This window comes from Heterocephalus glaber, unplaced genomic scaffold (assembly GCF_053883595.1).
Source record: "Heterocephalus glaber isolate CG9 unplaced genomic scaffold, H.glaber_assembly_v1.0 deba00001689, whole genome shotgun sequence".
Taxonomy (NCBI): Eukaryota; Metazoa; Chordata; class Mammalia; order Rodentia; family Bathyergidae; genus Heterocephalus; species Heterocephalus glaber.
The window spans coordinates 4957965-4980619 of NW_028258414.1; the positions used below are offsets into that span (position 1 = coordinate 4957965).

General features: G+C 46.8%; 1 long non-coding RNA gene across 2 annotated transcripts in view; it reads right to left on the reverse strand.

The window, feature by feature from the left end:
* The window catches only part of LOC110344172 (uncharacterized), a 50555-nt gene extending 33581 nt beyond the window's left edge, over positions 1–16974 (reverse strand). The window contains exons 1-3 of one of the 2 annotated variants that reach the window (XR_015446484.1): positions 16736–16972; positions 15957–16094; positions 8600–9093 (exon numbers count right to left, since the gene is read on the reverse strand). This is a non-coding gene — a long non-coding RNA (uncharacterized LOC110344172). Of the gene's footprint in view, positions 1–8599; positions 9094–15956; positions 16095–16735 lie in introns of those variants that run through there. The other variant, XR_002386522.2, reaches the window with a different exon arrangement.
* Between the last annotated feature and the right edge of the window lie 5681 nt (positions 16975–22655).

Below are 22655 nucleotides of genomic sequence, written 5' to 3' on the forward strand. Positions count from 1 at the left end.
AGGATGGTGTGGGGCTAGAGAGAGGAAGGGTCTTCCTGGGGAGGCAGCCTGGGAAATTCTGAGTTAACGCTGCGTTGAAATGAACATGTGCTATCTGAGAAGAGCAATCTCCTTAAGCTATCATCACTTTTTAAGACTCGAGTGTCAATGAGCTGGTAAAATTAGCTGTTCACAAATCAAAGGTTTGAGGGGCACCAGGAGGAGGAGGAGGTAACAGAGGAGTCTATGGGGAAGGCGGGAAGTCTTGGTGGAGAGATCCTGAGAGAAAAATACCTGAAAAATAGCCCCTCGCCCACAAAGTTGACGTTGCACAACTTCAACCCCCTCAGTCCTCCCAACCCAAGACAAGGAAGTAGAAATCATCCGCCCGCCACTGAGTAGCAGCACAGCCTGGTGGAGCAAGGCTGACTGGGTTCCCAGCCCAATCTATAGCTCTGGCAGCTGCGGGATTTCGGCCTCTTCCTCACCCTCTCTGTGTCGGTCATTACAGCACCAAACTCAAAGCGCTGCTTGAGAATGAGAGGAGTTGATTCATGGGACTTTCTCAGAACATGCGTGACACATTACTCAACAAATGGCAGCTCTCAAGGGAGATAACCAGGCCTAGGAGGAGGAGGCGCTGGCTAAGGTCACCCGCAGTGAGATGTCACAGTTCCTGGGCAAATGCAGGGACAAGAGGCAGATTCTCAGGCTCCACCCTGCACAGGTAGTTCTGATTGGTGGGGCGGGCAGGCAGCCCAGTGGAGGGCCGAATCTGCATTCAGAACAGGCACTCATCAGGTGATTCTGATACATGCATTGGCAGAAGGCAGTTCAGGGGACACTGGTTTGGGTCTCAGAAGCACTTCCCACTTTCCTAGGCCATAACCAGCCACAGCACAGACCCCACTCCCGGCTTCCTCTATGTTTTTCTTTCTCTATTTTTGAGAGGGGGCGGAGAGAGCTTCCCCCACACCAAGCTGCACTTTGTGGTCGATTTCTTCACCAGGTTTTGTAATGGAATTGCTGACATAATCTTAATTATGAGAGCCTTTCTCTGGGCTGAAAATGCAGTGACCTCAAAGACTCCATTTGCAAGTCTTTCTGACCTGTGAGAGAAAATGCCTGGTGGAATATTTGGGGTAATATATTATGCATCTACTTATCCTGTGATCCCCATCTGCAGACTTAGCAGGGCAGTATTTTGAAGAAAGGGAGGGGGGAAAAATAGATAAACACCAGGCTTGAGAACCCTCGCCTAGATCAGAGACCAGGGTGAGCTTTCTAGTCTGCAGTGTTTTGCATTTCATATGAAGCGAAATCTATTTCAGGTGCTGCTGAAAACGCAGGAAAGTACAGGTGACTTGAGTCCCAGGAATGAAATCTGGCCTCAGCGCAGAGACACGGAGTGGTCTCATGCCGCCTTTTCTGCATATTCATAATGTGTCAGTGCAAAGAGGTCTTTGCTACCAAAGAAAAGAGGAAAGAAAAAAAGAAAAGAAAAAGTTCCTTGAAAAGACTGGTCTCATCTAAAGGAGGGGCCTCCCTTCACTCCCGCCCTGGAAGGCGTTCCCATGTGGCCAGCATCTGGCCTCCGGTATGTGGCTCTCTGCCATCCCATCCAGCTACCTTGTGGAGACAGGACCGGTGCGGGCTCAGGGTTGAAGGTACCACAAGCTCAGAGAGCAAGGCTGTTGCCCCCATGAGGGTAGGGCTGTTTGGTGGCGGTACTGGGGCTTGAACCCACAGTTCACACTGAGCTACATCCCCAGGTTTTTTTTTTTGTAATTTTTATTTTGAGTCAGGATCTCACTAAATTTCCGGGTCTGGGCTCAAAGCCTCCCCTTTGCTGGGATCACAGCTGGCTGTAACTGAATTTCTTAACACAAATAGGGCTCAAACCCCCGAGGTGGTGCCTCATTTGGAAGCTGAGCCTCCTCTACAACACCCTAATCAGGACAGAGGCCGCTTGAATCTCCGAAGAATCCTCCCTCCTGACCTCTATCCATCTCCTCCCTCATGGTCATAGACCTCTGCTGTCCTGATCCTGGGCCTGCTCTGGGACTATAGTATCAGCAGAGCCACACAGAAGGTCCTTGTTCAGTTTCTTGCGATGTTTCTGAGAGTTAAGCCACATGTGTCAGCAGGAACAAGTACCTGGGCTTTAGGCTGAATGCTTGTGGCCCTTCCAAATCCATCTGCCAGAACCTAATTCCCTGTGTGGTGGGATTTAGAGGGGGACCACTGGAAAGGCATCAGGGCCTGTGGCACAGCCCTCATGAGTGGGGTTAGCACCTTCACAAAAGGGACCACAGAGGTCCCTAATGCCTGGTCCCACGTGAGGCTCTTGAGGCAGGAAGCGGCCTTGGCAGACACCAAACCAGGCAGGACCTTGACCGTGGATCTCCCGGCACCTGGAACTATGAGAAATGGCTTTCTGTTGTTTATAAGTCATCGGGCTATGGAGTTGGTTATAGCAGCCTGGATGGGCTCAGGCAGCTCCGGGACACTTAGATGCTGGCGGCTCACTTGGTAGCACTGCAACTCACAAAAGCACCTTTTGGCTTCCCATGGTGGACTGAGGGAGCCTAACTTCCGAGAGCCTTTCTCCTTTCAAGGCCAACTTCCTGTCCCTCCTCCCTCCGGGTTCTCAGCTCGAGTTTCCCAGCAGCCCCTGCCAGTCCCCAAATCTGTAATGATCTTGGCCAATGGGACACAGTCAGGTGGGCACAGGAGCTGCAGGCCCTGCCAGGGAGAGGGTTGATTGGCTCCAGTGAGAAGGCAGCCACGGGGGAGGGAGGGCAGGTTTCCCAAGGCCTCAGAATCCCTGCTAATTTATCCTCCCTCTTAAATTGCCTCTGAACTCCGGTAATAAGCACGCTCATATTTGGCTGATGAAATATATTCTTCCAAAGCAATTTTAAGGTAATCTTACTGTATGCTAACCCTTACCAACAGAGAGAGAGAGAGAGAGAGAGAATCCTGCAACCAAGTCATTCTAGACTGAGCAGCAATGAGACTTTCATAATTAGGAAATGCAATGCCATTTCTAAACCTTATTGCATCTTTGAAAAGCAGTATCAAATGGAGGACTGAATATGCGATACCTGATTGATTTCAAATCCCAAGTCAACTGTTGCAAAATGGTGAGCTGTATCTGTCATGAGACAAACTCCAGCTTGTTGGGCTTCAGCTTGGGATATGGGAGAGGAAGCTGGGAAGGGTGTGAATCCCAGGGGCCTCTCCTGCCACCCAGGGGGCTGCTGAGCTGGGAGGCAGGCAAGATCCCACTGCTTCCTGTCGGCCCAAGGTGCTACTTTTGTACACAGCCTTTATTTTAGGTTCTTTGACATCGTGCTCAGCAACAATGGCGCTAAGAGTCAAGGGGATCACAGCCGGGACTGGGAGAGGCTGGCTATGTCCCTGTCACTTACCCAGGACTGGCTTCTACCAGGGTAGAACAAGGTACCTAAAACTTCCCACCTGAGGAATGAGTGGCAGCCACTGCCACTCCCATCCCTCCAGCATTAGCATGGCTGCTCCACTCACCACCAGCATGCAGAGCTCCCGGGCATGTCACTCATGGAGGAGGTCCCCTTGGACCTGGAAGGGGACAACACCCCTCTCTTCCAAGCCAGCATCTCCCCCTGGGGCTCTGCTGCTGGGATTGTGCCCCACCCCCACCCCGTGCCGCACAGCCCCCAAATCATGCTGCGCCCACCCACCCATGTCTGCATCCTTCATGTTCACCCATATTATAGCTCTTGAGGCACCTGGGGACTCTTACCCTCAGCATGAGTGCAGGGACCCTGCCTAGACAGCCTTCCACTACCAGGGTCCTCATTCTTGTGACTGGGGCTTTCAGGGAACCTTAGAAACCCCTGGACACAGCCGCCAATCAGGGATAATGGGAAGTAACCCACACAATTGCCCCAGCCCCTCAGGCCCTGGGTGGGGCCACCCACTTCCAAAGATCTTTCTCAATGCCAAGCCCAGACAGGACCCAAGGCTCCCGTACCTCTGTCCAAAACAACACGAGTCCTGTCCTTTCTTGCAATCAGAGACTTACACTTCTCTTCTTAGTCATAAGACCACATTTGCTTTTTCATCTTATCACACCTTTGGATTATAATCTTTTCTTTGTTGACGGGAAATGCTCAGGTCTTCCGATGTGAACAGCTAATGCCTACTACTAGTTATTTTACTTAGGACATAATGAGCACGCTCTCTGCAACTCTGTCCCAACATCTGATGTGATGGTTTGGCAGGACAGGCACCAAGGCCCGGCCCTGGAGCGTGTCACTAGACACCTTAGCTTGGCAGCAATTCACTGATCAAGTCCTGTGGGCATCAGGGGATCAGCTGGTGACACAGACATCTCATTGTTACCATCAAATCCACATTTTCTCAGTTAGGCCCACAAGGATGTCATCAGAGACTTTGCAAATGCCCTAATAAAAGCCAGACTCACAGTCTCAAAAAATGAATAGAATTCAATTAAATCACAGCATCTTTCATCACCCTATCCTGTCCTGCCTCCACTTTCTTTCCCCCAATCTATGAAACTATTTCATTCCAACCACACCATTAGGAAAAATGTTTCCCCTGTTCCTGGTTGCCAGGTTCTGACATTGCTGTGTCAACTTTTGTGGTAAAGGTAAGCATAGAAGCCCTAGAAGCTATCTAAGGGGCTGGGGAAAAGAATCAGGAAACCTTTCCTGAGAAGGAACAAACAATAAATATTCCATGCTTTGACAATCAGAAGATCTCTGATGTGGCAACCCTGCCATGAGAACACAAAATCAACCACAGACAACGTAGTATAAACAAATGGGAATGGCTGGGTTTTGATAAAACTTTATTGATGGGCAATGACATCTGAACTTCCTATCATTGTCATGTCACCAAATAGAGTGTTTCTTTGTATTTTCTCCCCTACCATTTAAAAATGCAGAAACCATTTTGAGCTTATAGAACAGACAAAAACAGCTAGTAGGCCAGGTTCAGCCCATAGTCATTTTTGGAAGGCCCTTGCTATAGAATAAAAGAACACAAGCATGACCTCAGGCCTGAGTCCTTTCATCTCCAGATGTTGGATCTTGGACACCCCAAACCTTTTGGCTTTGCTCACCTGCAAGCAGGGATAAGACTGTGTGTGAGGCAGCGCCAGGCCCAGGGATGGGTCGGGCTCCCTGGGGCAGGGAGCAGAACACTAAGTCTGCTATCCAGGGTGGCTCTCTGGCTGTCCCTCTTTATTCCAAGTGCTCCAACCCCTGGCTTGTAACTTCTTATACAGACTGCCCAGACCTTCCATGCAGTATATTCCCTTTATGAAAAGCCAAGATGCTAGACTACAGTGCTCTGATTCCCTGTGATATCTCTAAAATTCCTGATGGATCGGCAATCACATCCTCAGGATTCTCCAGTGCCCTCGGCTGTATCTCACAGGACAGTCGATTTGAAGATACTTGAGAGGCCTCCTGTACACATTTATGTCTTACCTAGTACAGGCCATAGCTATTTCTCCTCCATAAAGAGTGATGACAAGTGATCCATACCCTACTATCAACAGCACCCCGTGGGCCATGGTCTAAATATTCACGTACCCCTTAAACTCATGTGTTGAAACTTCACCTCCATTGTGGTGGGACTTGGAAGTACCCTCATGAATGAGCAAATGAGCTTGGAGCCCTGATAGCTGAGGCCCAAGAAAGACATCTCTTCCTCCTATCACATGAGGACACAGCAAGAGGACAGCTGGCTGTGAACCAGAAATCAAGTCCTCAATTCTGCCAGCATCTTGGTCTTGGATTTCCCACCTCCAGGACCATGTGAAATAAACTGCTACTGTTTATGAGCCACCAGTCTACGGTATGTTATAGCAGCCCATGCTAAGACACCATCTATCTACTATACATTAATTTTAAGCCCTCCCACCATCATCTTTTGGTGGCTCTCCAGGCTTCCTGCTCCTCACCTTGCATGATTAGTGTTCTTGTAAGGGCCTGTGGCCAGGACCTCTGTGATAATTAACTTTATTAATTTCTTGGCTAAGTTATGGTGCCCATGGCTTGACTAAACACCAGTCAGGATATTATGAAGGTATTTTTTTAGGTGAGACTAACATTTAAATGAGTAAACTGTGAGTAAAAAAGGTTACTGTCCACAGGATGAATGGGCCTCACCTAATCAGATTGAACGACTTAAGAGCAAACATTAAGGTTCCCCTAACAACAGGAATTCTCTCCTCCGGAAGAGAATGTCCCACAGGAAACTACCTGAGTGTCCATGCTCCTGCCCTGGAGAACCCAGGAATTAGGCCACAACATCAATGCTTGCTTCAATCACCAACCAACTGGCAACCATGTGGAACAATCGTGTGTGTATGTGTGTGTGTGTGTGTGTGTGTGTGTGTGTGTTTCCATGCCCATCCTATCCATCTGTTTCTCTGAGGAAGCCTGACTAATCCACTCCTATCCTTTTTGTGGAGCTGGGTTGGTTCTTTAAGAACCTTCTCCATCTCTCTTTTTGGGGCATATATGGGGAGCATAGACAGAATGGCCTTGTACAGCCCATTGTCCTTGTATCTCATCTCAACATTTAAAGCTTAATGATGACTGACCCCTCTGCTCTTGTCCGTTTCGCTCTCCTCTCCCTAATTTGGAGAATAGGTCTCATTTTGTTCTCAGCTTCTCTTCCTCCCCAGACAGACTCTAAAACTAGGCTCCTTCCTTGTAAGTTTGTGTCTTCTCCTAAGATAAATTCCTTATGGCCCCAATTAGCAGTGTTCCTCTTTGCTTCCTCTCTTCACCTTTTGGCCAGGAAAGAGCTGATCTGTTTTGAGCAGTCTGAGGAGAATAGGATCTTCCTTCATCCTGCTCTTGCCTCATGTCTGTTTTGTGTCCTGCGTTTATCATCATTGTTGTAGTCAATATTCGCAAGAGAAACAGATTTAATTCAGAACGCAGAAATTTACAAGACTAGCTGACAATGTCCACCCACAGAGTCAAATGCAGAAGAGTGTGAGAGATCTGATGGCTCACTAGAGATCCAAAGAGTCCAGGGGAAGGCCTGGAGCTCAAGAGTGTGTATAGAAGGCGGAGGAATCTGCAATGGAAGACTGACGGGTCTGGGCTGGAAAGCCCAAGGGCCAGTGCTGGAGGCTAGAGGGTCTATACTGGCCAGTGCAGCCCACGCCCAGGGGGAAGGTGAAGAACGGAGCTCTTCCAAAGAGAACAGCTGCCATCCTGGGCAACAGTGAAGACCAGAGCTCAGCCCAAGCAGCTGGAATGAAGGTCTTCCAAGGAAAATAAAATCAGCTAAAATCCTTTCCTCCTGATCTCCTTTTTATACCACTTCAACAACAGCCCTCCCTAAAGTGGGTCTTCCATGCCCAGAACCATGCTGACTCAATTCAGCTGGGCGTTCCCACTCAAGTTGACAATAAATTAACCATCAAAGTCCTGCCCTAAACAAGGATGCTGTTGCCCCCTCTACCGCCACATCTTCTCCCCAGGTGCAGATCTGCATTGCAGGGAAACCTGCTACCTTTCCATTCCCTTCTGCGATTTGCATTTCATTGCTGCATCATGCACTATGTTATTGCTCCTTAGTAATTCATTCAATTGCTGAGTACCAGCTTCAGAGAATCTCAGGATAGCAGGGGCTTCTGGTCCTGAAACCCTGGATTTGAACATCTCCAGTGACTAGAGACTCCCTTTCTCCCATCAGCTCAGCTGACTCTGCCTTTGATCATCTGTAGCTCACCTGGGTTTGGTGGCAGGGCCGACCTGGGGGAGGCTGGAAGGTGAGAAGGCAGGGTCCCCACAGCTGGGACAGTCAAGCCATACACTCAGAAATCTGTCCTTTCAAACCCAAACACAACCAGAGAATGTAAGCAAAGATGTGCATTTTGTCTGCTAATTACTTCCACGATAAAAGCAATTCTTATGAAATACGTGTTGCTCCTTTTTTGGATTTTTTTTCCACTTTGTCACTCAGTCCCTGTTTACAGGTATTTCTGAAGTCCTGCAGTTTTTCTGGTGACATGCATTTAAATGTGACAGTATAGACAAAGAACTGAGGAAGGCCAGTGTGAGCTTATAGAACCTTGGATGGCCAAGGGAGTTTTGGTCAAGGTCAAAGGTGATGGTGAACTGGGTCTACATAGGAAATTGTAACAAAATGCTGCTCTAATCAAAGCAGCAAGAGCACTAATAAGTACAGTGGACCCTCAGCTTCTGAATTCCATCTGTTCCCGAGGGCTGGTTGTACCTTAAGCTGGTTGTAAGTCAATACAGTTGATATCTGGACATTTACCTGGGTACAGGCTATAGATAACAAGAGTCAGATGAATCTTTCATTAACCTACTTAACCCAAATTGTTTGTATGTCAAGCGGGTCGTAACTTGAAGGTTCACTGTACATTGAAACACAGAGGTCACAGAAGTATATTTCAGTCCATGGGAATTTAATACATGGGAAACGAAATATTCCTCTGACAGAAAACATTAGATACCAGTCTTCTGATAGATAGAAGATCTAAATACTTTCAAAGCATAGAATTATAGGAATATATTTTAGAATATTTTGTAACATCCTATGGAAGGTGTTGCTAAGGAGAAAACTGAAGAGAATTAATAGAAAATTAAAATCTTATTAAAAAACAAAAATCAGTAACAAGATATGCATTTATATATATCTTATAAAAATATCTGTAATAAATGTATAAGGAAAATATAAGTACTTTATAGGAAAACTAGGTAGAAGACAGGCAAAGAAGAAAAAATAACCCACGATCAAATGAGAAGAGGAACAAATTCATACTGGAAAGATGATCGGTGAGGATGCCATACCAAGTTGCGAGTTGCATGCAACACGCTGAATCAGCTCGCACCCCAGCAGCAATCCGCTGGACAGCCCCCCGCACCCCCACTCCGCTGGCCTCTTCTCTGTACAGCCACCTGGTTCCACACTACAAAGACGCAGAGGACACCGGACCAGCAGACCACTGTACTGGGGAAGTTGGAGTCATCTTCACCTCCCATCGGGACCGGGACTATCTTCAGGGGAAGGGCAGCTGGAACCTGCAATACAACTCTGCAGAGTTCAACCCTGCAGGAGGACAGGGAGCTCAACTTGGGACTTGCAGCCAGAAATCTGCCTGAATCTCACGGGTCTGCAACTGGGTTGCTGAGACTCATTGACTTATATCTGCGCACTGCTACCCACGTTGTCTATTGTGACAGCAGAGACATACCCTGAAAGAGGCCCTTCATCTTCATTGTTATTTTTTATTCCCAAAATTAGTATTAGTTTTTTTCTCTTTTCTTTTCCTTTGCTCCTCTTATCTTTAATTTTTTTCCTACTCTTTGCAAATATTTGGTTTTTTCTCCTTTTTTTTCTTTTCTTTTCTTCTTTCTTTTCTCTTTCCTTTCTCTCTCTCTTATACTCACTCTCTTGCTCTCCCACATTTTCATCTTCCCCTTTTGTCCCTGTTTCGGTCCTCATTCAGAGTTCTTCTTTATTTTCCTATTATTCTCTTTTTCCTTCTCACCTGTGTCCTCTGGCCACACTGCTAACCTTCCCCTATCCTTCTTCCCATCTGTCCCTCCCTCCCCAACCCCGTCTAACTCCCCACCCCAAAGGGTAAAGTTGTTATATTGAAGAGTTTATTCACTATATGTTGGGTTAGTCCTCGATCTTGATTTAATTCACACAGCTAAAGGTGATAGATTAATAACTACCACAAAATGATATTTTCAAAGATGTACTTGATGCAATGGTGTTGCTGATTGTATCTCTTGGGCTAAGGCGTTGTTATTAATCTAGTCAATGAACCTTCCTAGTATAAAGAAAATGAGATAGCCTTAGTCATTAGAGACTCAAAACTTAAAGACCAGCTATATCTGGAAGACACCTCTGAGAAGCAATCGTTCCATAAGGGTTCTAATTACAAGCAACAAAGATACTTACAATAAGCAATTTCAAACTATCAACCCAGGAGTTAAACCAAGGACAGTACCAAAAACAAAAATGAGAAGACATTTAAGCAAGGCACAAACTCAGGCTTCCACCCTACCAAGAGTAAATCCTGGGGGAAATGAGATGGAAAAGTCCCATAACCAACCACCTGGATACCCTGAACTGATAGCACAGGAAGTAACAAAACAGATGAATGAAGCTCTAGAAAAATGCAAAGCAGAAATAATCTCCCAGATATCTACAGAGATGGTGAGCAGAGGGAAAAACATGATTAGAGGATCTAGAACAGAAACAGATAAAAAAATAGATGAGCTCAGAAACATGCTGGAAGCCATGAATACCCAGCATAAGAAAGAAATGGAAACCATGATCGCCCAACATAAGAAAGAAATGGAATCCATGGAACAGATTCAAACAGATATTCAGGAGATCAAAAACTCCATTGAAAGTATCCACAGCATATTAAGGGAATCTGAAGATAGAATATCAGATATAGAAGACAGGATCACAGTTAGAGACCATGAAAATAGAGATTTCTTAAAAATAGTAAGGGACCATGAGAAATCAATCCAACAACTGCTAGATGATGCAAAGAAGAATAACATAAGACTGACAGGAGTCTATGAAAAAACAGGAGAAAGCACAATTGACATAAAAAAACTGTTCACAGAAGTAATAGCAGAAAACTTCCCAGACAGAGGTGGAGAATTGGACTTACAGATAAGTGAGGCATATAGAACTCCAACTAGCCACGATCAAAAAAAATCTACATCTAGACATGTAATAGTCAAGATCCCAGAAACCCAACAGAAAAACAAAATCCTACAAGCAGTTAGAGAAAAGAAACAAATCACCTACAAAGGAAAGCCCATCAGAATCACAGCAGACTTCTCAACACAAACCCTCAACTCAAGGAGAGCCTGGAGTGAAGTATTTCAAGCCCTAAAAGAAAATAACTTCCAAGCTAGACTGTTGTATCCTGCAAAATTATCTTTGAAAATTGATGGAGAAATCAGATACTTCCATGACAAAGAACACCTGAGAAATTTTATGAACACCAAACCAGCACTACAAACAATTCTAAACAATATCCTAGAAAAAAAAAAATGAAGGTCACAACTCCATGAGGCCCAATAGAGGGAAGTCACCAGGCAAGGTAAGACACTAAAGGGAAAGGGGGAAAAAATAAGAAATAAAAGAGCCATCAAAAGTAAAACATCATGACAAGGATAAATCAATATCTATCAAGTATAACCTCAATGTTAATGGCCTCAATTCACCAATTAAAAGAAATAGACTGGCAGAATGGATTAAGAAGCAAAATTCGACAATATGCTGTACACAAGAAACACACCTAACTCAAAAAGAAACTCATAGACTGAAAGTACAAGGATGGAAAACAGTTCTCCATGCCACAGGAACCCAGAAGAAAGCAGGGGTAGCAATCTAATTTGCAGACAAAGTAGATTTCAAACCGAAACTAATTAAGAGAGACAAAGATGGTCACTACATCCTTGTGAAGGGAACAATCCAAGAGGAAGAGATGACAATCCTAAATATATATGCACCAAATATGCATGCCCCCAACTATACAAAACAAATATTAATAGACATGAAAAACCAAATAAGCACTAATACAATTGTAGTGGGGGACCTCAATACCCCACTATCACAAATAGACAGATCATCTAGACAAAAAGTTAACAAGGAAATTCTAGAACTAAACCAAGCTATTGAACAAATGGACTTAATAGATGTTTACAGAGTGTTCCACCCCACAAAATCGGAATACACATTCTTTTTGGCTGCACACGGGTCATTCTCCAGCATGGACCACATGCTAGCTCACAAGACATGTCTAAGTAAATGTAAAAGAACTGAAGTTACCCCCTGTATATTATCAGACCATAGTGCAATAAAACTGAAGATCAATAACATAAGAAACTGCAAAACCCCAACAAACACATGGAAACTGAATAACACTCTCTTGAACAACAAATGGGTCACAGAAGTAATTAAAGAAGAAATTAAACAGTTTCTACAAGTAAATGAAAATGCCAGTACAACATACAGGCATCTATGGGACACAATGAAAGCAGTTCTACGCAGGAAATTCATAGCAGTGAATGCCCATATTAGGAAAACAGAGAAAACTCAGATAGATAACTTAATGCAGAACCTCAAGCTCCTAGAAAAAGAAGAGCATAACGAATCCAAAGCTTGTACAAGAGAGGAAATTATAAAGATTAGGGCAGAAATCAATGCAATAGAGACTTAAGAGAACAATACAAAACATCAATGAATCAAAGAGTTGGTTTTCTGAAAGAATAAATAAAATCAATAAACCTTTAGCCAATCTTATCAAAAAAAGGAAAGAAAAGGCACAAATACATGCAATTAAGAATGAAAAAGAGGAAGTCACAACAGATCCAACAGAAATTCAGAGGATCATCAATACCTACCTTGAGAACCTCTATTCCAATAAAATGGAAAACACAGAAGAAACGGGCAGATTCCTAGATACATACGAATTGCCAAAGTTAAATGAAGAACATATAGAAATTCTAAACACCCCAATTACAAGGAGTGAAATTGAAAATGTAATAAAATATTTACCAACAAAGAAAAGCCCAGGTCCTGATGGCTTCACTGCTGAATTTTATAAGACATTTAAAGAAGAACTAATGCCGTTACTCTTTAAACTCATCAAGGAAATTGAAAGGGAAGCAAGGCTTCCAAATTCATTCCTGGAAGCAAGTGTTACTTTGATTCCAAAAGCAGGGAAAGACCCAACCCAAAAAGACAACCACACGCCAATCTCCCTAATGAACATAGATGCAAAAATCCTCAAAAATCTGGTATCTTTACCAGCAAACAGAATACAGAGGGTCATCAAGAAGATCATACACCCTGACCAAGTCAGATTTATCCCAGGGATGCAAGGATGGTTCAACATTCATAAATCAATAAATGTAATACATCATATTAACAGAGTCAAGGACAAAAACTATATGGTCATCTCAATAGATGCAGAAAAAGCATTCGACAAAATCCAGCACCCATTCATGATAAAAACCCTACAGAAAATTGGAATAAGAGGTCTTTATCTTAACCTGATTAAGGTTATCTATGAAAAACCAACAGCCAACATCACACTAAATGGTCAAAAACTGAAAACTTTCACACTAAAATCAGGAACAAGACAAGGATGCCCACTATCGCCACTCCTGTTCAATATAGTTCTGGAAACATTAGCCACAGCAATTAGAAAAGAGAAAGAAATAAAAGGAATAAAGATAGGAAAGGAAGAAGTTAAACTGTGATTATTCGCTGATGATATGATACTTTACATAGAAGACCCAAAAAACTCTACCAAAAGACTTCTAGACTTTATTGACAGATTCAGTAGAGTAGCTGGATACAAGGCCAACATTCAAAAAACAACAGCCTTCTTATACACAAATAACAGACTCACTGAGAGAGAAATTGGGAAACAATTCCTTTTACAATAGCATCCAAAAAAATGAAATATCTAGGAATCAATCTAACAAAGGAAGCAAAAGACCTCTACACTGAAAACTATAGCACTCTGAAAAAGGAGATCGAGGAGGATATAAGAAAATGGAAAGACATCCCTTGTTTCTGGGTGGGAAGAACCAATATAGTGGAAATGGCCATACTTCCAAAACTACTATATAGATTCAATGCAATGCCAATTGAAATTCCAACGATATACTTCACAGAACTAGAGAAAACAATCCAAAAATTCATTATGAACCATAAGAGACCTAGAATAGCTAAAGCAATTCTAAGCAACAGAGACATGGCTGGGGGTATCATAATCCCCAACTTGAAACTATACTACAAAGCTACTGTGATAAAATCAGCATGGTACTGGCAAAGAAACAGACCTGAGGATCAGTGGAATAGATTAAAAGATGCAGAAACAACTCCAGACATGCTCTGCCACCTCATCTTTGACAAAGGAGCCAACCACCCTCATCGGTGGAAAGATAGCCTATTTAATAAATGGTGTTGGAAAAACTGGATTTCAACCTGCCAAAGATTAAAACTAGACCCATACCTATCACCATGCACTAAACTAAGACAGCAGTGGATTAAAGATATAAATGTTAAGACGGAAACACTGAATTTGCTGGAAGATAAGTTAGGTAGAACTCTTGAAGACATTGGCATAGGAAAAGACTTCATGAACAAAACCTCAGCAGCATGGGAACTAGCAGAAAGAATCAACAACTGGGATTTCATCTTATTAAAAAGCTTCTCCACTGCAAAAGAAACCACCAACAGAGCTAACAGACAACCTACAATCTGGGAAAACAATTTTTAGCAGTTGTACCTCAGACAAAGCACTACTGTCTAGAACATATAAAGAATTGAAAAAAATCTGACCCCCCAAATTCAAAGACCCAATTCAAAAATGGGCATGAAATGAACAGACATTTCTCAGACAAAGAAGTAAAAGCAGCAAACAAATACATGAAAAAATGTTCAACATCACTGGTCATTCAAGAGATGCACATGAAAACAATGCTGAGATTCTACCTCACCCCAGAAAGAATGGCTGCTATCATGAAATCAACCAATAACAAATGCTGGCGGGGCTGTGGGGAAAGAGGAACCCTGCTCCGCTGCTGGTGGGAGTGCAGACTGGTGCAACCACTGTGGAAGTCAGTATGGAGATACCTCAAAGAACTTGGACTAGAGGTCCCATTTGACCCAGCTAGTCCCCTGCTGGGTATCTTCCCAAAAGAACTAAAAGAATCATACCACAGTGATATATGTGCGCCCATGTTCACAGCGGCACAGTTTGTAATAGCTAAAGCTTGGAAGCTGCCCAAGTGCCCATCAACTGGAAACTGGATGAAGAAAATATGGTTTTTTATAAAATGGAGTACTACTCAGCCATAAAGAATGAAAAACTAGAGTCATCTATAGCTAAATGGATGCATATCGAGGCCATACTCTTAAGTGAAATAAATAGGACACACATGTGTAAATACCAAATAGTTTCTCTAGTGTGAGAAACTGATAGTGTAAACAAGGGTTAAAATGATTAAAATGAATAATTGATAATTTGAAATAGGAAAAAAGGTCCAAAGATGAAGGAGTGAAGGGAAGGGAAAAGGAAAACAGGAAAAGGAAAAACTATGAAAAAAGAAAAAAAATGGAAATGAAATCTATGTAAATAGGGAAGGGTGGAGGGGGTGAAGGGTGCACAGGTAATGGGGAAAACAATAAGAACCAAGATATATTATGTACAGGTACAAGCACCCGATCATAAATGTAAATGAATTGTATACCTAAAATATACCAATAAAAGAACTAAAAAAAAAAGATGATCAGCAAAGTACACATTTAAATAACAAAACACTTTTCATTGATAAATCAAATCCAGGAAAAATTAATGATAGCATCTAAGAACGGCATGAGAAAAGAGGCATGGAGCTGGAGAAACAAACGGGCACTACCCTTTTCGATGTCAGTTTTGCAATATTTACAAAGATAAAAATGTGGATGAATTCCAATGCAGACATTTCTCACCAGAAGGGCTTGTACACACACATAAAGATATGTTAAAGAGGCGCTTAGTGGTAAGAGGACAATAAAAACTGCAAGTACATTACCAATAAGGGAATGGTAGAAAAATGATGCTACACTCACAGCCTGGAATGTGATCAGAAGTTCAATATCGGTAACCGGTGCTTTAGAGAGCAGCAGACCAAGTGACTCCCTTCGCACCCCGCCCACGTCCCCTGGGCTCAGCCCGCCTGCATCCTGAGAGCAGGTGGGGAGCAGGATGAACCCCCAGACCGCACAACCCAGGCGAGCAGAGCCACTCTGCTGTCGGACTGCTGTAATTGCTGCCACCACCCCACAGTGGTGGCACGGTTACGGGACATTTTTACTTTTTTGGTGTTTTTCTGTATTTTCAAATGAACGTTTCAAAGTGCAGCACGATTTCTCAGTACCTGGCCAGAAATGAGTGCTTGAGAGAGCATTGCTGTGCGTTGGTCACAAGGCTGGGCCTCGGCCTGGCCACCATCAGCTGCTGTTCGCCACGTGCTGCTCTTCAGTGGTTGGAGGAGGGAGATGAATCTTCCATTCACCTAAGGAACCCAACTGTTCATATGTCAGGCTGGTTGTAACTTGAGGGTCTACTGCATCTGCCACTTTGGTCTCCTGCTCCTGAGGCGTCTCTAGGCACGAAGTCTGTGCCCAAGACTTTCTCCCGTTTAGAACCAAAACTTGCCCATCCTGGGCACCTGCCGCCAGTGCCCCCCAAGACATCTGCCTGCCCGTGAAAGGCTGCTGTGCATCCCTCTGCACTAGGGCAGGGGAGGGGAGGGCACACGGTGGGCAAGACACTTGTGCCCAGTGCCCAAGGACAGGCGGGGCCAGCCACCCGCTGGCTGTATGAAGGAGGTGGCCACACGCACTGACCAGAGGGCCAAAGGTCTGGTGTCCTGCTCCACCCCAGAAGACACTGGGGCGGGCAGCCTTGCTCTCTCCCTACTCCCACTCGGATCTCTCTCTTCATCCCCAGGCCCCTGGGAGTTTTCCATCAAAGCAGCCACTGGGGAAGAAAACGGGTTTCATAACAGTTCTGGGTGTCCTCAAAACAGATCCCTTTGAGGGCCACCCTGAAAGCCCTGCCTTAGCGAACTAGCCCCAGACTCCAGTTTTCCAGGCCTCCCCTCCCATGCTGAGCGCCTTTGCTCTGGCCTTCCACACATGCCCTGCCCTGCACCTCCATCTCCGGAGTGCAACGTGTCCCTCGCCTTCCTGAAAAGCAGGGTTCTCCGCCCCGGGGACCCCGAGGCTTGTAGCAGGTTCTAGCTGGCCAAGTGCTGGGCTGCTCTCCCACCGGTGAGACCAGTTAGGCCCAAATGTCCCGAGACCTCCAGCTTCTCATGACTGGAAAGCCCGTCAGGTGAGCCCAGTGTTCAGCCAGTGCCCACTCAGCGTCTGTAGCTGTTCTGCTCTATTAAAGGTAAACCATCCCAGGTGTGCTAAGTCCACAACCCTCCTAGGGTAAGGACTTAGCTCTTGGTTCCTCCTACTTAGTTCCCAGTGCCTACACTGCTGTAAACACTGTAAAACACAGCTGCTGTTGGAAGTATAAACAAAATCACAGAAGTAAAACCATCAAGCACAAGGCCTGGCACAGGCCTAGAACACTGTGGTGTTAGCTATCAGTCACTCACTGTTTAGTATGAAACAGTACGAGATTGTTGCCTGGCAGATGGTCTCAGAAGGGGAGAGGGGGAGCGAGAAGGAGCCTGTGGGTCATAGGGAGGGGGCGCCCCGGCCAGGGAAAAGTGGGGAGGGCTGACCCCCTGGTCGCTCAGGTAGGACTTGGCTCAAGGGTATGGAGGGCACGCTTTGCTCTGTGGCCTTTAGGGGTCCCCTCTCCTCCGTTCGTGAAGATGACAGTCCGGCTGTCCCTTCTTTAACACAAGGTGGGGACAGAGATGGGCATAGCCCGCTTTGTAAGGAAAAGCATCAGCAGGCCGGCGTCGATGGGGGCGAGCAGAGAAACTGGAGCTCGGAGCCAGGGACACGCAGGAAGCCGCCAGAGCGCTGGGCAGTCTCTCCGGGCCGCGCCTTCTCGGCCGCAGGAGCACCTGGTGGGTGTGAAACCACAGCAATGCGAATCGTTCTCGTGGCCCTGCTGTCTCCCGCGGACCGAGGCCAGGCTCGCCCTGACACGTGGGGGCACAGCCCGCCCTCCTGGTCCCGCACCCACCAGGGCGAGAACTCTGCAGTTGCGGCTCGCACGTCCTCCTGCTCCTCTGGCCCCAGCGCCAGCCCCGGGACTGGCTCACCTGCCCACCGCCAGCTGTCGGCTGTCCGTGAGGACCCAGGGAAACGCGGGGCCCTGCGTGCAGCACTCGGGCACCTGGGACAGCCACCGCCCTGGGTCTGATCCCAGCGTTTAGGAAGGAGGAAAGAGGGAAAGAAGGAAATGGAAAGAGGAAAGAAAGGAAAAAGGGAAAGAAGAGAAGAAGGAAAAAAAGAGAGGGAAAGAAGGGGGAAGGACAGAAACAAAAAAAGGAAAGGAAAGAGAGGGAAGGAAGAGGAAGAGAGGAAATAAAAAAGAGAGGGGAGGAAAGAGAGGGAAGAAGAAAGGAAAAGGGAAGGACAGAAAGAAATGAAAAAGGAAAAAAGGAAGAGGAATGGAGGGAGAGAAAGAAAGGAAAGAAAAAAGGAAAGAATATAGAGGAAGGGAAGAAGGAAGGAGGGAAGGAAGGAAAGAAAGAAGGAAAGAAAGAAAGAGAAAGAAAGAAAGAAAAAGAGACAGAGATGGGCATAATTCTTTACAGGGCATAGTTGCATTATCTGTAGTCTCAGATGCTAGGGAGGCTGAGGCAGGAGGGTCACAGGAGCCCAGGTGTTTCAGGCCAGCCTGGGCAACATGGTGAGGAAAAAAAGAATGAAAGAAGATGCTGGGATGGTTTCCCTGACACAAGCTGAGGAGGCTTGGGAAGCCCAGGAGGAAGGCGCTCTCCCCTGCGTGCCTGCTGACACACCTGTCCAGAAAACTACTCTCGAGAATATACAAAGAACTGAAAAAAATCAGACCCCCCAAATTCAAAGACCCAATTCAAAAACGAGCATCTGAAACGAACAGACATTTCTCAGACAAAGCAGCAAATAAACACATGAAAAAATGTTCAACATCACTGGTCATTCGAGAGATGCAGATGAAAACAGCACTGAGATTCCACCTCACCCCAGAAAGAATGGCTGCTATCAAGAAATCAACCAATAACAAATGCTGGCGGGGCTGTGGGGAAAGAGGAACCCTGCTCCACTGCTGGTGGGAGTGTAGACTGGTGCAACCACTGTGGAAATCAGTATGGAGATACCTCAAAAAACTAAGACTGGAAGTCCCATTTGACCCAGCTATTCCCCTGCTGGGGATCTTCCCCATAGAATTAAAAGAGTCATACCACAGTGATCTATGTGCACCCATGTTCATAGCAGCACAGTTTGTGATAGCTAAAACTTGGAAACAGCCCAAATGCCCATCAACTGGAGACTGGATAAAGAAAATGTGGTTTTTTATAAAATGGAGTACTACTCAGCCATAAAGAATGAGAAACTAGAGACATTTATAGCTAAATGGATGCACATTGAGGCGATACTCTTAAGTGAAATAAATAGGACACACGTGTAAATACTGAATAGTTTCTCTGGTGTGAGAAACTGAAAGCGTAAATAAGGATTAAAATGATTAAAATGAATAATTGATAATTTGAAATAGGAAGAAAAGGTCCAAAGGGGTAGGGGTGGTGGGAGGGGAAGGGGAAAGGAAAGAAGAGAAAGGAAAAGTTATGAGAAAAGGAAAAAATGGAAACAAAGTCTATGTAAATAGGGAAGGGTGGAGGGGGTGAAGGGAGCACAGGGAATGGGGAAAAAATAAGAACCAAGATACGTCATGTACAGGTACAAACACCCAATGATAAATGTAAACGTATTGTATACCTAAAATGTACCAATAAAAGAATTAAAAAGAAAAAAAAATAAGATAAAGTGAAGGGGAGGCAGAGACCTTTTCTGCTAAGTTTGCTGCTGTGGGAGGAGGGGAGTGAAGGCCGCATCTGCGGAATCCATGTCTTCCTGTTACCCTCAGACAGCTTCTGGGCTGTGGTACAGAGGCGACGTCCAGGGGAGCTGAGTGCCCCCCACCCCCACCCCGGGAAGAGCAGCTGCTGCGCTGTGCTCTGGTGGGCGGACAGGGACAGAACACTCATACAGGAAAGGAGATTTAGAAATAAGGTGCCTGGAAGGGGCAGGCAGCTGGAGAGAGCAAGGTTAAATGGACAGAAAGGAAAACATTGTCACAAGGAAGCAACAAAAAAAAAAATCCCAGTGTCATCACTGGCAGGCAACCTCGGGAAGGGGCAAATGGGCACAGCCCAGGGAATAAATCCAGACACCCCAAGGAAACACAAGCCCCCAGGTGTCCCAGGATGGAAGCTATTTTGTTTGTCCTGTGTCATCACTTTTCTCCAGCACCAGCCCAGCACCGGGACGTAGCGAGTGCCCAGTGGAGAATTGTGGATCGGGATGAATGGCAGCTGGGCATTAGTGCAGATTTGAAGAACTCCAAGGAGGGTTGGTCCTGCCCAGCTGAGGGGCCTAGAGAAACCTGTGTCATAGATGCCAGAACACAGCCCAATCAAAACTAGCCTGACACCCTATACTGACCTAAAAACTCCTTAAAGACAGCCACCACTGTGTCCCCAAAGCCCAGCTGGGGACACGGAGCCAGGAGACACTTGGCCATGTCAGCTGGCCCCACAGGGCGGTGCACCCCAGTGCATGCTGAGGAGGCTCCTGGGACAGTTACATGGCCCCCAATGAGAGCTCAGATAGAGTAGGTGGCAGTGACCCTCAGGCAGCACAGCATGGCCAGGCAGAGGTTCCTGAAGAAATATTTCAAGAGGGGTGGTGATGATCAACTTCCATCCCTGGGACAAAATACCCGACACCCGCAACTGAAAGGGAGGCTCATGGTTTTGGCTCATGGTTTCAGAGGGTTCAGTCTATGGCTGTCTGGCTCCAAGGTGGGAACATCATGGCGGGAGGGTGTGGTGGAGGAAAGCTGCCCCCCTCCTGGCATGTGAGAAGTAGAGAGCAGAGAAAAGATGTAGTCCCAGATATAGTCCCCAAGGTCACAGTCCCATTACTCACTTCCTCCAACTAGGCCCCACCTCCCAACTGCCCACTCAGCTAAGAATTCATCTATGGACTGATCCAGTCACTCTAGAAAATACACTATGGTCTGGAAGTAGGTAGGGGTGGATATCACATGAAGATGTTTCCACCCATGGTGTCTACACCACCACCTACCCTCATGGAAATGAGGAAAGTGGGGATTGGGCAGAGGAAAGGGATCAGGAAAGGTGAGGTGCCTAGGGCCTTTGAGGAGCAGAGGGGAGGCTGAGGAAGGGAGATGCCTGCAGAGGTGACAGCTGAGTGACTCCCGCGGCCCTGGGCTTGGGCAGTGGCTCCTCACCTGGGGGGAGGGACACCTGGGGGCACCTAGGTGGGCACCACAGTGCAGCCAGCCCTGTACACAGTGTCTTCGCACAAGCCCTGGAGGCCCCCAGACAGGATCAGGGTCCTTCTGTGCTGCTTCTGTCCTCAGGGACTGGTTTGAGAGAAGACACAGCAGCAGGCCCTCAGGGGGCATACCTGGGCCAGGCAGGCAGCCAGGAAGAGCCAGGGACCACCGCCCCGCCTTTGCATCCTATCCCACCCTTGACTCAGTTTAGCCTCAGCACGACCCGCCCTGCCCTGAGGGTCACCATGACCTGTCTGTCTCACAGCTGTCCGGCCAGTTTAACTTCCCACCAAAGTAGATCTGTAAGCACAGGATGGGTATCTGCAGAAAAGGGTGGAGGAAAGCTTTTTGTAGTTGACAGAGAAAGGAACGGTGGCGACAGCTGTTTAGGGCGTGAGTTCTTCCTGCGTGCACGTGAACTCACTGTGTTAGTGCTCTTCCTCTTCGTCCTGACACAACGCCCTGCTGTGGACACCTCCCCCATCAGCATCCTGGGCAAGGGCTGAGCAAGACCACCCCACCCCACAGATCCCCAGACCCCAGGCGCTTCACCCCAATACAGCCCCTCTTTTGGGGGGATGTGCAGCTCACCTACACACACACACACACACACACACACGGACACGGACACACACTGCACGCCTCTGAGAAAGAGAATGTCAGTTACATCCACAAAAATATCAGGAGCTCTCCCATCCCTCCGATGTGCTCAGAAACTGTTCCCATGTTGAAATTCAACCCGCCTTGAGGGCTGGAGTCTGTGGTGTCCACAGTGGGGTCTGGCTGGGCCCTGCCTCCCGGACTCTCCGGGCTTCTGAGGCCCTGAGCGTCTGAACCACAGCTCGCATGTGCACTGTGACACACTCAGCAGGTGTGATTCGTGCCATCCACCGGAGCCTCTGATCCAGCATCCCCGCTCCTCATCCCCCTAGCCCTGGCGTCAAGAGCTCTCACAAACACCAACTCCACGTTGCTGAGGGAACCCTGGCTGCTCCATTCTGCCCACTTGGGGCTGAATTCCTGTCCCTAGACAGAGCAGCCAGCGAGAACCTTAAGTCGCTGCGCCACCCGGTGGCCATTATGAGGACTGCAGGCTTGGCGTTGGCCCGGCGCAGCTGCCGGACAATGAACCACGGACAACTGGTCAAGCCACGGTGGAAACGACACCCCAGGACGTCCCCGCGGTAGCTGCTAATCGGACCGGAAATGGGTCTCAGATTCACATGCGTAGGTACTTGAGTGGGGTAGGAGTAAGGCAGGAATGCGGGTTCTCTAAACTAATTCCCAGTGGTCCAAGGACCTCAGCCAAACACAGTGATCACCCCAGAACCCACTGAGCACCCGTGGCTCTGGGCCCTCTGAGCAGAGGACCAGGTGGCCTCGTATGTGCAGAAGGCTCAGGGTACAGTGGGAACAGCACCTGGTGGTTCTCGTCACAGCCCAGAAGTGACTCATGGGCAAGCCTGGGTCAGGGGGTCAGACATCCCACGCCACAGCTCGTGCCGGGCTCTGGGGCTGCACAGCGTGCTAGGAGGGATCCGACCCACAGCGCCAGAACCAGGCACCTGCTCCTTTCGGTCCCCTCCCCGCAGTG